Source organism: Canis lupus, chromosome 32 (genome assembly GCF_048164855.1).
Source record: "Canis lupus baileyi chromosome 32, mCanLup2.hap1, whole genome shotgun sequence".
In the NCBI taxonomy this organism is placed as follows: Eukaryota; Metazoa; Chordata; class Mammalia; order Carnivora; family Canidae; genus Canis; species Canis lupus.
In genome coordinates, this window is record NC_132869.1 from 43015200 (window position 1) to 43028167 (window position 12968).

The following is a 12968-nucleotide window of genomic DNA, read 5'->3' on the forward strand; positions in this document are numbered from 1 at the left end:
GCATTAGTCTAGGCATTTAGGGAAACACAGATAAATAACATCAGGGGAGCCTAAATCTTCATTGTATGCTATCTCTCTGAGTTTCATGAATCTCCAAACACACTCATTTTAAAAAATGAACTAGTGCTTTAATTTTTGAATAGTATTTTAGTAATGTCTATACATACTTTAGTTAATTAACTTATTTTTAGTTCTCAAATTGTACTCTAAAAAATACTATTTTATCTGTACTCATGTATGAAGAAAATGGCTGTGCTACCATGTTTACAGACATACCAATATTGGAAACAGAATTCAATAATGAATCATTTCTAAATTTTATAAGGAACACACAAACATTAAAAGACTGGTTACAGAAAGCAGAATGGAGAAAAAAGACATTAGTTATCATTTTCATTTTAATTAAAGAGCAGCTCCCTCTGAGAAGAATCAAAACAATTAGTAATATTTCATCTATATTGTGAAATAATGCATACATAAAAAAGTTAGTGATGGTACTGATTTTATTACTTTACTTTCTCACACTCATTGTGAAGAAATACAACAATATAAAGAAAAATATGCCCTCATTATTATTCACAATAAAAAGGATCTGCTTCGTTCTGCAGACCTTGCCATATTATGTAATAGGAAACACCTAATGACTCAAGTGATTCTGACCCACTGAATTTCTATTCTCATGTATATTTGTGACTGGACTAAGTCCATAGGAGCTGTGATGTACTGAACCATTTCTCTGGTATCCCTAGATCTCACTAAATTAAAAAAAGACCCTACATAAGAAAAGATAACAATCAATCTGTCCATAATTTTTATATATATGTGTCAGGTGGAAATGGGGCCCTTCCTTGAGGACATGGATACAAGTATTGTGATCCAAAGATTACTGGATCGATATTGTATCTGTTATAATAAAAATAAAGTGTATATCAAAACCACTGCCTGATAAAGAAACTTCCACAATTTGTCTCAGTTCTTCAAATAACAGAACAAGTTCCTTTTCTAGGCTGACAATGAGTCCCGTATTGCCATTGCTGCAGGCCAGGAAACTCAGTACCAAAAGTAAATCATTGAATTGAAACACCTGATAGGTGTTACAGTAACAGGTGATATTTTTATTTTTTGAGAGTCCAAGTTTGCCCCCTTGGTCTGTTGCAGGGGCAAAAGAAGGTAAGAAACCGCGTCTCAGGGACACATGAGTGATTCAGTCGGTTAGGCGTCTGCCTTCAGCTTGGGTCTTCAGGATCAAGTCCCGTGTCTGGCTTCCCACTTGGTGAGGAGTCTGCTTCTCCCTTTGCCCCTCCCCTGTGTGTGTTCTCTTACTCACATGTTCTCTCTCTCTCTCAAATAAATAATAAACAAACCAACAAATAAATATTTATTTATTTTTGAAAAGAAACCATATGTCAGAGCATGCTCTAGAGCATTATCACTGGCCACTTTAATAACAGGGACTCTGTCTCTCTCTGACACAAAAATAGCATGGAGCCCTTCGCACTTGGTAATTTTTTATATAGGAAACTCTTAGGTCCTGGCTTTCTAGGCTGCTGCGTTATCTCAGCTGTAAATTCAGGGACAGCTCGTACATACTTCATTTGATACGACTACTTCCGTCCTACAAATTAGTAGTTACAAACCAGCTTTCCTTTGAACTCATTCTGGAGGATAATCTGCTGGAATAGTTTTATGGAGGAGTGATATCAATCAAGAAAATAGTTTATTAGAGTTTTTTTTTGGTATTACTCTGGATGAAACTCTGATACCCAGGGAATTATACCTCTTTGACTTAAGCAGTTAGCATTAACCCTTGGCATATAGTAAGTATTGAATTAAATGTTAATAAACTAAATGCTAATGAGCTAAATTACAATTTATTGTTTTCAGTATACTATATTTCTGGAGAGCGATACTCAAAATATATGGTAGAGTGCTATCTAAAAATACCATGTTGTTTTTGGTTAAGTATTCTTTTATTTCTTTACTTCTCTCATCTTTTCTTTTTCTCCTAATTTTTCTTTTTTCTTTTCTTCCCATTTACATTCATCTCTCCATTCCCCTACTTCTTCCTCATCCTTCACTTTTCTTACCTTAATCATCATCTAGAGAAACAAAAACATATTCCAGCCCTCCAGCCTCTACCCATCCCAATTATTGTAGAAGGCAATAAGAAAATGCCGTAAAATGCCTCCTATTTATCTTATTTATTGGTCTGCCAGGCAGGCTTAAAATAGTGGAATATTCATAATATTTTTAAGAATTTAAGGAAATACTTAATTTGATTCTGGAATAGACTGATTAATTAGATTTTAGGTTTAAAGTTGAGGAAGTACTGGATGAGGCTTAGAGAAAAATACTGTTTTTCAAAACAGTATGTGAAAACCCTTACATTAATTTGTCATCTGTTTAGATTAGTAATTTGGCATCCATCCTGCTCTTAAAAGCAAACTGAGTTGCAGAGAACTAAGTAATAAGCCTCTTGAGCATGAGACTGGATTTCTATAAAGGAAACTTGCTTTTCAAATAAAAATACATTTGTATTAGGAGACATATGTAAGCCCTTTTTATCTGGGAAGAACATCCTTAAAAATTCTATGTCTGTGTTATAATATTTTGAAATAATAGGGAACAGATTATTTCTTTTGATATACCACATTTTATGAAATGTGTTTATTCTGAGGTATAACTTACATTCTAAAAATGGCAGTTTGATGAAATTGTATATTGTGTCATATACATTTTCTTGCTTATTCTATTTTAGAGCTTTTTTTTATTCTTTCTCAAAGACCATGAATCTATCTTTATCTTAATTTTTTTCATGTCTTTTAAAAAGCAAGGTACTATGAGATCTTTAAGGAGGAATCTGAAAGAATATGAAGGTCATAAACCTCAGTGTGAATTATTTCATTAAATTTAGTAAATTATGGTAGAAGAAAACCATAAAAGGTAATTAAAAGAATGGGAAGGATATAAACTTTTTTTTTTTTTAAAGATTTTATCTATTTATTCATGACAGACACAGAGAGAGAGAGAGAGGCAGAGACACAGGCAGAGGGAGAAGCAGGCTCCATGCAGGGAGCCCGATGTGAGACTCGATCCTGGGACCCTGGGATCACGCCCTGGGCCAAAGGCAGATGCTTAACCACTGAGCCCCCAGGCGTTCCAGGAAAGGTATAAACTTTGATGAGATCATGTCCATATAGGTATTAGTTTCTTATATACATTATTTGTATTTCATATTGTAGCAAGGTTGTTTAAATAAGAAGTCACAATTGTGACTTAAAAGCTAAACTTAACAATTTTGTGTGTGTGTATGTGTGTGTGTGTGTGTGTGTGTAATTAGCCATCACTGATTAGCTTTTGGGCTTGTTACTTTAATTTTTAGAATGTTAGAAAAGGGAGGACCTTAGGATTTATTATCTAATCCCTTTATTTTACTAGGGAGGGAATTGGCCCAAAGAAGTCACTCAGTGATGAGTTGCAGAATTTATCTTGATCTACATATTTTGACTCCTAGTTCAGTGCTGTTTCTTTTGCATCAACCTGCTTTTCTATGCCTAAAGGAAAAACAGTGTCTCTAATTAATACTTATTTAGGATTAATAGTATCAAGTAGTCAAATGGCCACTTCTTGACTTGTTAGTAAGAGAGTAGGAGTGCATTGAACAGGATTCCATGAGGCTACATGATATATTTTTTCAATTAGGAAGGAAGGAGATCCACACCTTTTGGGGTGATTTTTTTGGTTCTGAGTGCTTCATATTTTGAAAATGACTAAGTAAATCATACATACTGTGTCTTTTCCTTCTGCCTGTGGCTTAATAGTGATTGTGAGTAGACATGAAAGATGAGCGTATTTTTGCAGTTATATTTATTCTTCTGCAGCATTAATAAGCTTACAGCAACTATAACCTTGTACAGATCAACATTGTTTTCTTTAAAAAGTTTTCTTTGCATTTCCGTATTAACATTAACTTTATAATAAGTAAAATACTAATACTAATTTTAGACAATTGGATAAGGAATAATGGTTACTATTAACATTTGACCCATTTGACCTATTTTCTGCTCTTTATATATTAGTATATAAATCTTACATGCTTTTTTATATATAAACTACATTGTGTAGATTTGAATCCTTATTTTTTAACATTATACAGTACATACAGTTTTTAATATCATTATTGTTTAAAATTAATCAAATCTGTGTAGTATCATTTTAATACATGTGCCATAATTTATGAAATCAGTTCCCTACTGCTATTTTGTTGTAGGAAGTAAGTAGTCCAATTTCACTTTTTAACATGTAGCTGTCCAGTTCCATATGCATTTTAGGATTATTCATTCTAGTTCTGTGAAAAATGTTGATACTTTGATAGGGATTGCATTAAATCTTTAGATTGCTTTAGTTGTATGGCCATTTCAACAATATTTATTCTCCCAATTCATTAGCATAGAATGTTTTCCCATTTGTGTCATCTTCAATTTATTCCATCAATCTTTAATAGTTCAGAGTATAGGTCTTTGACCTCCTTGGTTAGGTTTATTCCTAGATAATTTATTGTTTATGATGCAATTATAAATGGGATTATTTTCTTAATTTCTCTTTATGCTACTTTATTATTTAGTATATAGAAATACAATAGATTTGTGTATTGATTTTGTATCCTACAACCTTTATAAATTCATTTATCATTTCCAGTAGGTTTTTGGTGGAGTCTTTCGGATTTTCTATATATAGTGTCATATGATCTGCAAGTAGTGAAATATTTAGTTCTTCCTTACCAACCTGGATGCCTTTTATTTCTTTTTCTTGTCTGATTGCTGTGGCTAGAATTTCAGGGCTATGTTAAATAAAAGTGGAGAGAGTGAATATACTGGCTTGTTCCTGATCTTAGGGGAAAAGCTCTCCTCTTTTCACCATTGAGTATGATGTTAGCTGTGGGTTTTTCATAGATGGCCTTTATTATGTTGAAGTATATTCCGTGTGAAACTGCTGTGTTGAGAATTTTTATCGTAAGTGGGTACCATACTTTATTAAATGTTTTTTCTGCATTTTTTGAAATAATCATATGATTTTTATCCTTTCTCTTGATCTGATGTATCATGTTGATTGATTTGTGAATAGTTAACCACCCTTGCATCCCAGGAATAATTCCCACTTGATCTCGGTGAATGATTTGTTTTTAATGCATTGTTGGATTTGTTTTGTTTATATTTTGTTGAGGATATTTTTGCATGTGTGTTCATCGTTTTTCTCTCTCTCTCTCTCTCTTTCTCTCTCTCTCTCTCTCTCTCTCTCGGTGTCTTCATCTGGTTTGGGTATCAGTATAATGCTGGCCTCATACAATGAAATTGGAAACTTTTCTGACTCTTCTGTTGTTTTAAATAGTTTAAAAATAATAGATATCAACTCTTTTTTAAATGTTTGATAGAATTCACCTGTAAAGCCATCTGGTCCTAGACTTGTATGATGGGAGTCTTTTTGACTAATGATTCACTTTCATGGCTGGCAATTAGTCTGTTCAAAATTTTCTATTTCTTCCTGATTTCAGTTTTGGCAGGTTATATGTTTTCAATAATTTGTCCATTTCTTCTATGTGTCCAATTTGTTGGCATATAATTTTTCATAATATTCTCTTATAATTATTTGTATTTCTGTGGTGGTATTTATTTCCCTCTTTCATTCCATCATTTTGTTGGAATCCTCTTTCTTTTCGTTTTGATGAGTCTGCATATAAGTTTATCAGTTTTGTTGATTTTTTTTTTTCCACAAAGAACTAAGTCCTCGTTCCATTTATCTGTTCTGTGGTTTTTTAGTTTTAGCTTCATTTATTTTTGTTCTAATCTTTATTATTTCCTTTCTTCTACAGGTTTGGGTTTTCTTCTTTTTTATTCCCTCTCTCTTTTAGGTATAAAATTAGGTTGGATTTTTTTTTTTTTTTTGATATTTTTCTTCTCGAGCCAGATCTGTATTACTATAAACTACCTCTTGGTATCACTTTTGCTGTATCCTAAGGAATTTTGACTAAAGTGTTTTTCATTTGTCTCCATGTTTTTTGATTTCCTTTTTGATTTCTTGATTGACTCATTCATTATTTAATAGTATGTTATTTAATATCCATGTATTTGTGTTCTTTCCAGAATTTTTCTTCTGGTTCATTTCTAGATTTATAGTGTTGTGGTCAGAAAAGATGCATTTTATGACTCCCTCTTTTTAATTGGGACTTGTTTTGTAGTCTAATAATGATCTATTGTAGAATATTCCATGTGCACTTGAAAAGAATGTGCATTCTGTTTTAGGATGGATTGTTCTGAATATATCTGTTAGATACATCTGGTCCATTGTCATCCAAACCTGTTGTTTTCTTGTCAGTTTTCTGTTTGAATGATCTGTCCATTGATTTAAGTGGTGTTTTAAAGTCCCCTGCTATTATTGAATTACTGTCAGTTACTACCTTCATGTTTGTTAATAGCTGTTTTATGTATTTGAGTGCTCCCATATTGGGTGTATACATACTTAAAATTGTTAAATACTCTTGCTCGATGTTCCCTTTATAATTATATAGTGTTCTTCTTTGTCTCTTGTTACAGTCTTTGTTTTAAAGTTTATTTTGTCCAATATAAGTATTACTCCCCAGCTTTCTTTTCACTGCCATTTGAATGATAAATGCTTTTCCATCCATTCCCTTTCTGTCTTCCTGTGCCTTTAGGTCTGAAATGAGTCTTTTGTAGGAAGCATGTGGTTGAATCTTGCTTTTTTTTTATCCATTCCATCACCCTGTGTTTTTTGATTGGAGTGTTTAGTCCATTTACATTTAGAGTAATTATTGTTACTATGTACTTACTGCCATTTTGTTACTTGCTTTATTTTTATTTTTTTAAGATTTTATTTATTTATTCATGAGAGGAACAGAGAGACTGAGACAGAGACACAGGCAGAGGGAGAAGCAGGCTGCACACAGGGAGTCTGATGCAACACTCGATCCCAGGACCCCAGGATCACTCCCTGAGCTGAAGCCACATGCTTAACCGCTGAGCCACCCAGGCGTCCCAGTTACTTGTTTTATGATTATTTTTTGTAGTACTTCTTTGTTCTTTTCTTCTCTTGCTCTCTCAGGGTTTGCTGGCTTTCTTTAGTGATATACTTGGATTCCTTTCTCTTTATTGTTTGAATATCTGTTATCAGTATTTGATTTATCTTTACCTTTATTTTTTTTTAAAGATTTTATTTATTTATTCATAGAGACAGAGAGAGAGAATGAGAGAGAGAGGCAGAGGGAGAAGCAGGCACCACACAGAGAACCTGACGTGGGACTCGATCCCGGGTCTCCAGGACCACGCCCCAGGCTGCAGGCGGCGCTAAACCACTGCGCCACCGGGGCTGCCCTGTCATTACCTTTAATGTTATATATAATGTCTTTTGCACGGATCAGTTGATGATATTCATTGCATATATTAAGTTGATGTCACATAAGCTTGAACCCATTCCGAAAGCATTATATTTTTTCTCTTCTCTTCCCCATGTTTTAGGTATATGGCGTCATGCTTTACATCCTTTTATTTTGTGAGTCTCTTGACTGTTATAAATATACTTAATTTTACTGCTTTTGTGCTTCCTACTTTTCTTATTCCTGCTTATGGTCCTTCCTTCCTACTCAGAGGAGTCCCCTTTAACATTTCTTGTGAGACTGGTTTAATGGTGATTAATTCCGTTAATTTTTGTTTGTGTAGGAAACTTTTTATCTCTCTTTCTATTCTGAACCGTACCCTTACTGGATAGAGCATTCTTGGTTGCAGGGTTTTTTGTTTGTTTTTTCTGCACTTTGAATATATCATGCCCCTCCATATTGGCTTGTAAAGTTTCTGGTAGAAAATCAGCTGATAGCCTTATGGAGTTTCTCTTGTATGTAACGATTTTCTCTTGCTACTTATAAGATTCTCTATCACTACTTTTTGCCATTTTAATTTTTGTGTGTTCTTGTTCAGGCCTCTTTGGGTTGTTGTGGGATATCTGTGCCTGCTGGATCTGGATTTCTGTTTCCTTCCCCAGATTCAAAAAGTTTTCAACTATTATTTTTTCAAATAAAATTTCTGCCAGTTTTTCTCTCTCTTCTTCTGGGATCCCTGTAATGCAAATGCTATGCTTGATGGTGTCCCTGAGTTCCTTTTATTATTCTCATCTTTTATTCGTTTTTTTTCTTGCTTCTGTTCAGCTTGATTGCTTTCCATTACTTTGTCCTCCAGTACCCTCATCTGTTTTTTTGTTTGTTTGTTTGTTTGCTTCCTTAGTCTATTACTTATTCACTCTAGGATATTTTTAATTCTAGTTACTAAATTTTCCATCTCTGATTGGTTCCTTTTTACTTTTTCTCTTTCTTGAGCGTCTCACTGAGGTCCTCCACTCTTTTCTCAAGTTCAGGGAGTATCTTTATGACCATTACTTTAAATTTCTATCAGGCATATTACTTAGGTTCATTTCATTTAGACTTCTTATTGTGATTTTGTCTTGTTCTTTCATTAGGATGTATTCCTCTGTCTCCTCATTTTATCTAAGTCTGTGTATTTTCCTAGGTGTTAGGCAAATGAGCTACATCTCCTGCTCTTGCCTTATGTTGAAGAAATTGTATAGTGCCATGGAGTGCGGTATCCCCTGTTAACCTGAATCTGGTGCTTCATGGGTATCTCCTGTGTGGTTTATGTGCTCCTTACTGTTGTATCTGAGCTGGGTTTTCCTGAAGCTTAGCAGTCTGCGGTGGCTGTTTGCCTATTATGGTAGGGTTTGGTCCCTGTGTTGTTAGTGTGCAAGTCTGGGCCTGTCTTGGGCTTGAGTTAAGTCAGACCATGCGTTTTTCAGCTGTGGTAGCAGCAAACTACAGGGCACTCCCCCTATATTGTCTCCTGAGAAGCTTTTGTTGGTGGGCAGGGCCTTCAGTCAGACCAGATGTCTGTCCCCAGCCAATTGCTGGGGCTGTAATCCTATTTTCCTGTTCCTCTGTTCAGGGTAGGTGTTACTTTGGTGTGGTGCTGACCCCTTTTGGGGCTGCTTGCATATTGGCACACTTGTGGGACTACTTTGGATGGATTCTAGTTGTGGGTATGTTGGAGGGAGAAGGTTTGCTGGAGAACATCGAGGCAGGGTGTGCTGTTAGTGAGCTGGGTAGAGGGTGTTTGAGCTGTGCTAGTTCCCATATATCCCTGTATCTTGGTGGAATCAGGAGAGGGAAATGGCATCATGAGCTCCTTTATTCTTGGAGAAGTCTTCCTAAGATCCCCCTGCAGCACATTCTCTGAGATTAGTGAACAGATCTCACTCCTGTCTCTCTAACTCCTGCTTCTATGCTATATCTCCGTGAGGGTTATGTGCCTCTTGATCATGTCTCTACCCTTCCTACCTCTTCCATGTGGCCTCTTCTCTACGTTTAGCTATGGAGAACTTCCAGTCTTCTAGTCAGTTTCTGGGTTATTTATAATCACGTGGTTGTAATCTAGGTGTATTGGTGGGAAGTGAGCCTTAGGATCTTCCTACTCAGTCATCTTCCCCTGGAATCTTCTGAGGCTTGTTCTTTAGTGATTCCTCAGGAAGATCTTATTTGTATAATATTCTCTGAGGTTTTATTTTTAATGTTGGTAGCATTTATCTGTAATTTTATTCTTGAAAGTTGGTTTCACTAGATATAAAATCCTTAGCTCACATTTCTTTGAAAATACTAAATATATTACTTTATTTTTTCCTGGTATAAAATGTTACTATCAAAAAGGGACTTATAATCCTTTTAACTCACTTTTTCCCCCTGTATGTCCAAGTAATTTTTCCTTTTTCTTCAAAGCTCAGAAGTAGTAATAGGATATGTCTTGGCATTAGCGACTCTGGGTATTTTAGAGCATGTGACGTATTTTATTAGTATTTAATTATATTCTATTCAGGAAACTTTTCCCGAATTATAGTTCTTTTTTTTTTTAAAGATTTTTCTTTATTTATTCATGGGAGACATAGAGAGAGAGAGACAAAGACACAGGCAGAGGGAGAAGCAGGCTCTATGCAGGGAGCCCGACGTGGGACTCGATCTTGGGTCTCCAGGATCACGCCCTGGGCTGAAGGCGGCGCTAAGCTGCTGAGCCACCCAGGCTGCCCTGAATTAATAGTTCTTAATATTTGATCTGTTCCTTTGTTTTCGTTTTATTTTTCAGGGATTTCTATTTACTTCTTTCACCATCTTCCTATATTTCCAGTTAGTTACTCTCAAATCCTTTTTATTTCTTTAGATATAAATATTTTTTCTCCTTATTTTTATTTGAGGCATTATTTGTTGTGTTTATTCATTCTTTGTCTTTTCTTTTTGTTTTTTTTATATTTATTTATTTATTTATTTTATAATAAATTTATTTTTTATTGGTGTTCAATTTGCCAACATACAGAATAACACCCAGTGCTCATCCTCCTTTTCATTTCTTAAATGATTTTTTTTTCCATTTGAAATCTTCTTGTAGTCTCATGACCTAAATTTTGAATGATTAAGATGGTGATTTGTGTTTTATCATGCCTTCTACCACTTTAAAAATTTGTTTTAGGGGCACCTAGATGGATCAGTTGGTTCAGCGTCTGCCTTTGGCTCAAGTCATGATCTCAAGGTTTTGGGATCGAGCCCCACATTGGGCTCTGCTGGCAGGCACTCCTTCTCCTCTCTGTGCTCTCTCTCACTTTCTCTCAAATAAATAAATAAATAAATAAATAAATAAATAAATAAAATCTTTTAAATAAATTTTGTTTTAGCTCATTTTGAAATAGTTAGATTTGATTTATTCTGTGCATTTTTTGGTGTATTTTCATCATTTGTATTATTGCTTAATTTTAGTTATTTTTTTCTTTTAATAGTTTTGGCTATTGATCTTGATACTTTTACATGGAATTGGTTTTATAGGACTTTTAGAATGAGTTGTGATTCAGGGTAGCTATTAAATTTCCTGGAGCTCCTTTTCTATTCTTTTATGTGTAAAAATACAGTAACCTGCTTTCAGAGATTTCTTGATTCTGTTTCCTTGCTCTCCTTTTATCAAGTCATTTTCCCCTTTATTGTTATTATTTCTAGTTTGCTCAATTAAATTCCCTTTGTGGCAGCTTCTTCCATAGATTGCTTTTGAGAGTTCATTGGGACTAGCCTTCACCAAATTGTTCAGTCTTTAATGCAGCTATGTTTCATTCATCTGCCACTAGAATGGGTATACTTCTCTCTGTTTTAAATGCTGTTCTCAAAATGGCCTATTGAATTCTCCAGCGAAAAATAGTTCCTTTTCTAGAATTCTGAAGTTCTTTATTCACTCGTTTCCCTTTGATTTCTCCTTCAAAGACACTGAAGCTACTGATATGTTGGCAATTTGACCTTACCTACTTCTGTTTGGGGGTTAGGAGGATACATTGTCACCTTGTTTTATTGAAAATATTTTCTATGGGTCTTGCTTTTGATATGTAATTGCTCTTTCTGTTCTATATGATAATTTAGAAATAATCTAAAACTTTGCTGCCACTGCCTTCTTCTATTTACAGTCTTATGATACAAGCATTTTAATGACTAATCCTCATGGAAATAAACCAAAATTTTCTCAACCACTCCTTAATGTTGAAAAACCTTTATACATACTTTCTTTTTTTTTTTTTTTTTTTTTTTATTTTTTTTTTTTTATATTTTTTTTTTTATATACATACTTTCTATCTTCAGAAGCCATCTCAAAACTTTCCTGTATAAAGTCTTCATAGTTTTAATGTGAAAATGACTATTAATTATCCTCTGTCATATCCAACAATGTGTTTCTTTTATTACCCAAAACTGATCTGTTTCTTAGAGAAACTAAAATATAATGCAAAACACTAGAAGGAAAAATATAAAAACTTGAAATGTGTTTACAGAAAACTGGACAAAAGACACATTTTAAGTCACAAAGGACAAGATACAAATGGTCTAACATACTAACATCAGTATTTCAGCCAACAGATTGACAGATTTACAAACAAAATAGAAATACTAGGTATGGCAAATCACTTGTGGAGATATAAATTAATTCCTGTTTTGGTTCAGTTTGGGAATATTTAATGAAAATCCTTAAAAATATCTGTAATCTGTGATGTAGGAAGTTCAGTTCCATGATTTGATCATAAGGGAAAAGTATATTATGTGTTTAAAATTGTGACTATATGAATATTTGTTGTACTGATTTATAATATTGAAAATAAAAAATTATCCAAATATCTAACAACAAAGCATTTAGTAAAGTTAGGTGTATTCAGGAATGGAATACCTTACAGCCACTGGATTATATTGTAGAATATTATTTAATGGTATGAATATTTTTGGATTTTTTAAAAAGATTTTATTTATTTGAAAGAAAGTGAGCACGCACAAGTGAGGGTAATGAGGGAGGAAGGGCAGAGGGAGAGGAAAAGGGAGAAGCAGACTCCCCACTGAGCAGGGAGCCTGATGCCGGGCTGGATCCCTGGACGCTGGGATCATGACCCAAGCTGAAGGCAGTTGCTTAAATGACTGAGCCACTCAGGCACCCATATATTTGCAATGTTAAATGAAAAAGAAGTTTATAAAGTATCATAAATGGTGTATTCTACTTTTACAAAAACAAATATATACAAAGAAAAATGTCTGGAAGGATATACTCAAATAATTATTTTTAGGTGTATTATAGGAGATCTTTATCTCTTTTGTGTGTGTGTACGTTGTTTTGAAGATTTTTTTTGTTTGTTTTTAAGATTTTATTTATTCATGAGAGACACACAGAGAGAGGCAGAGACACAGGCAGACGGAGAAGCAGGCTCCCCATGGGAGCCCAATGTGGGACTCGTTCCCAGGACCCGGGGATCACGACCTGAGCCAAAGGCTCAACCACTGAGCCACCCGGGTGTCCCTGAAGACTTTTATTTCTTAATTCTATTTATATTTCCTATAATTAACACTTACAGATTTT

The 12968-nt window shown here is 34.3% G+C and overlaps 1 protein-coding gene and 1 pseudogene across 10 annotated transcripts in view; one reads left to right on the forward strand and one right to left on the reverse strand.

Moving 5' to 3' along the window:
• Window positions 1–12968, forward strand: part of SCAPER (S-phase cyclin A associated protein in the ER) — a 431009-nt gene that overhangs the window by 159685 nt on the left and 258356 nt on the right. The gene's annotated exons all lie outside the window — the stretch shown is intronic.
• Window positions 884–1595, reverse strand: LOC140622562 (ragulator complex protein LAMTOR3 pseudogene; annotated as a pseudogene).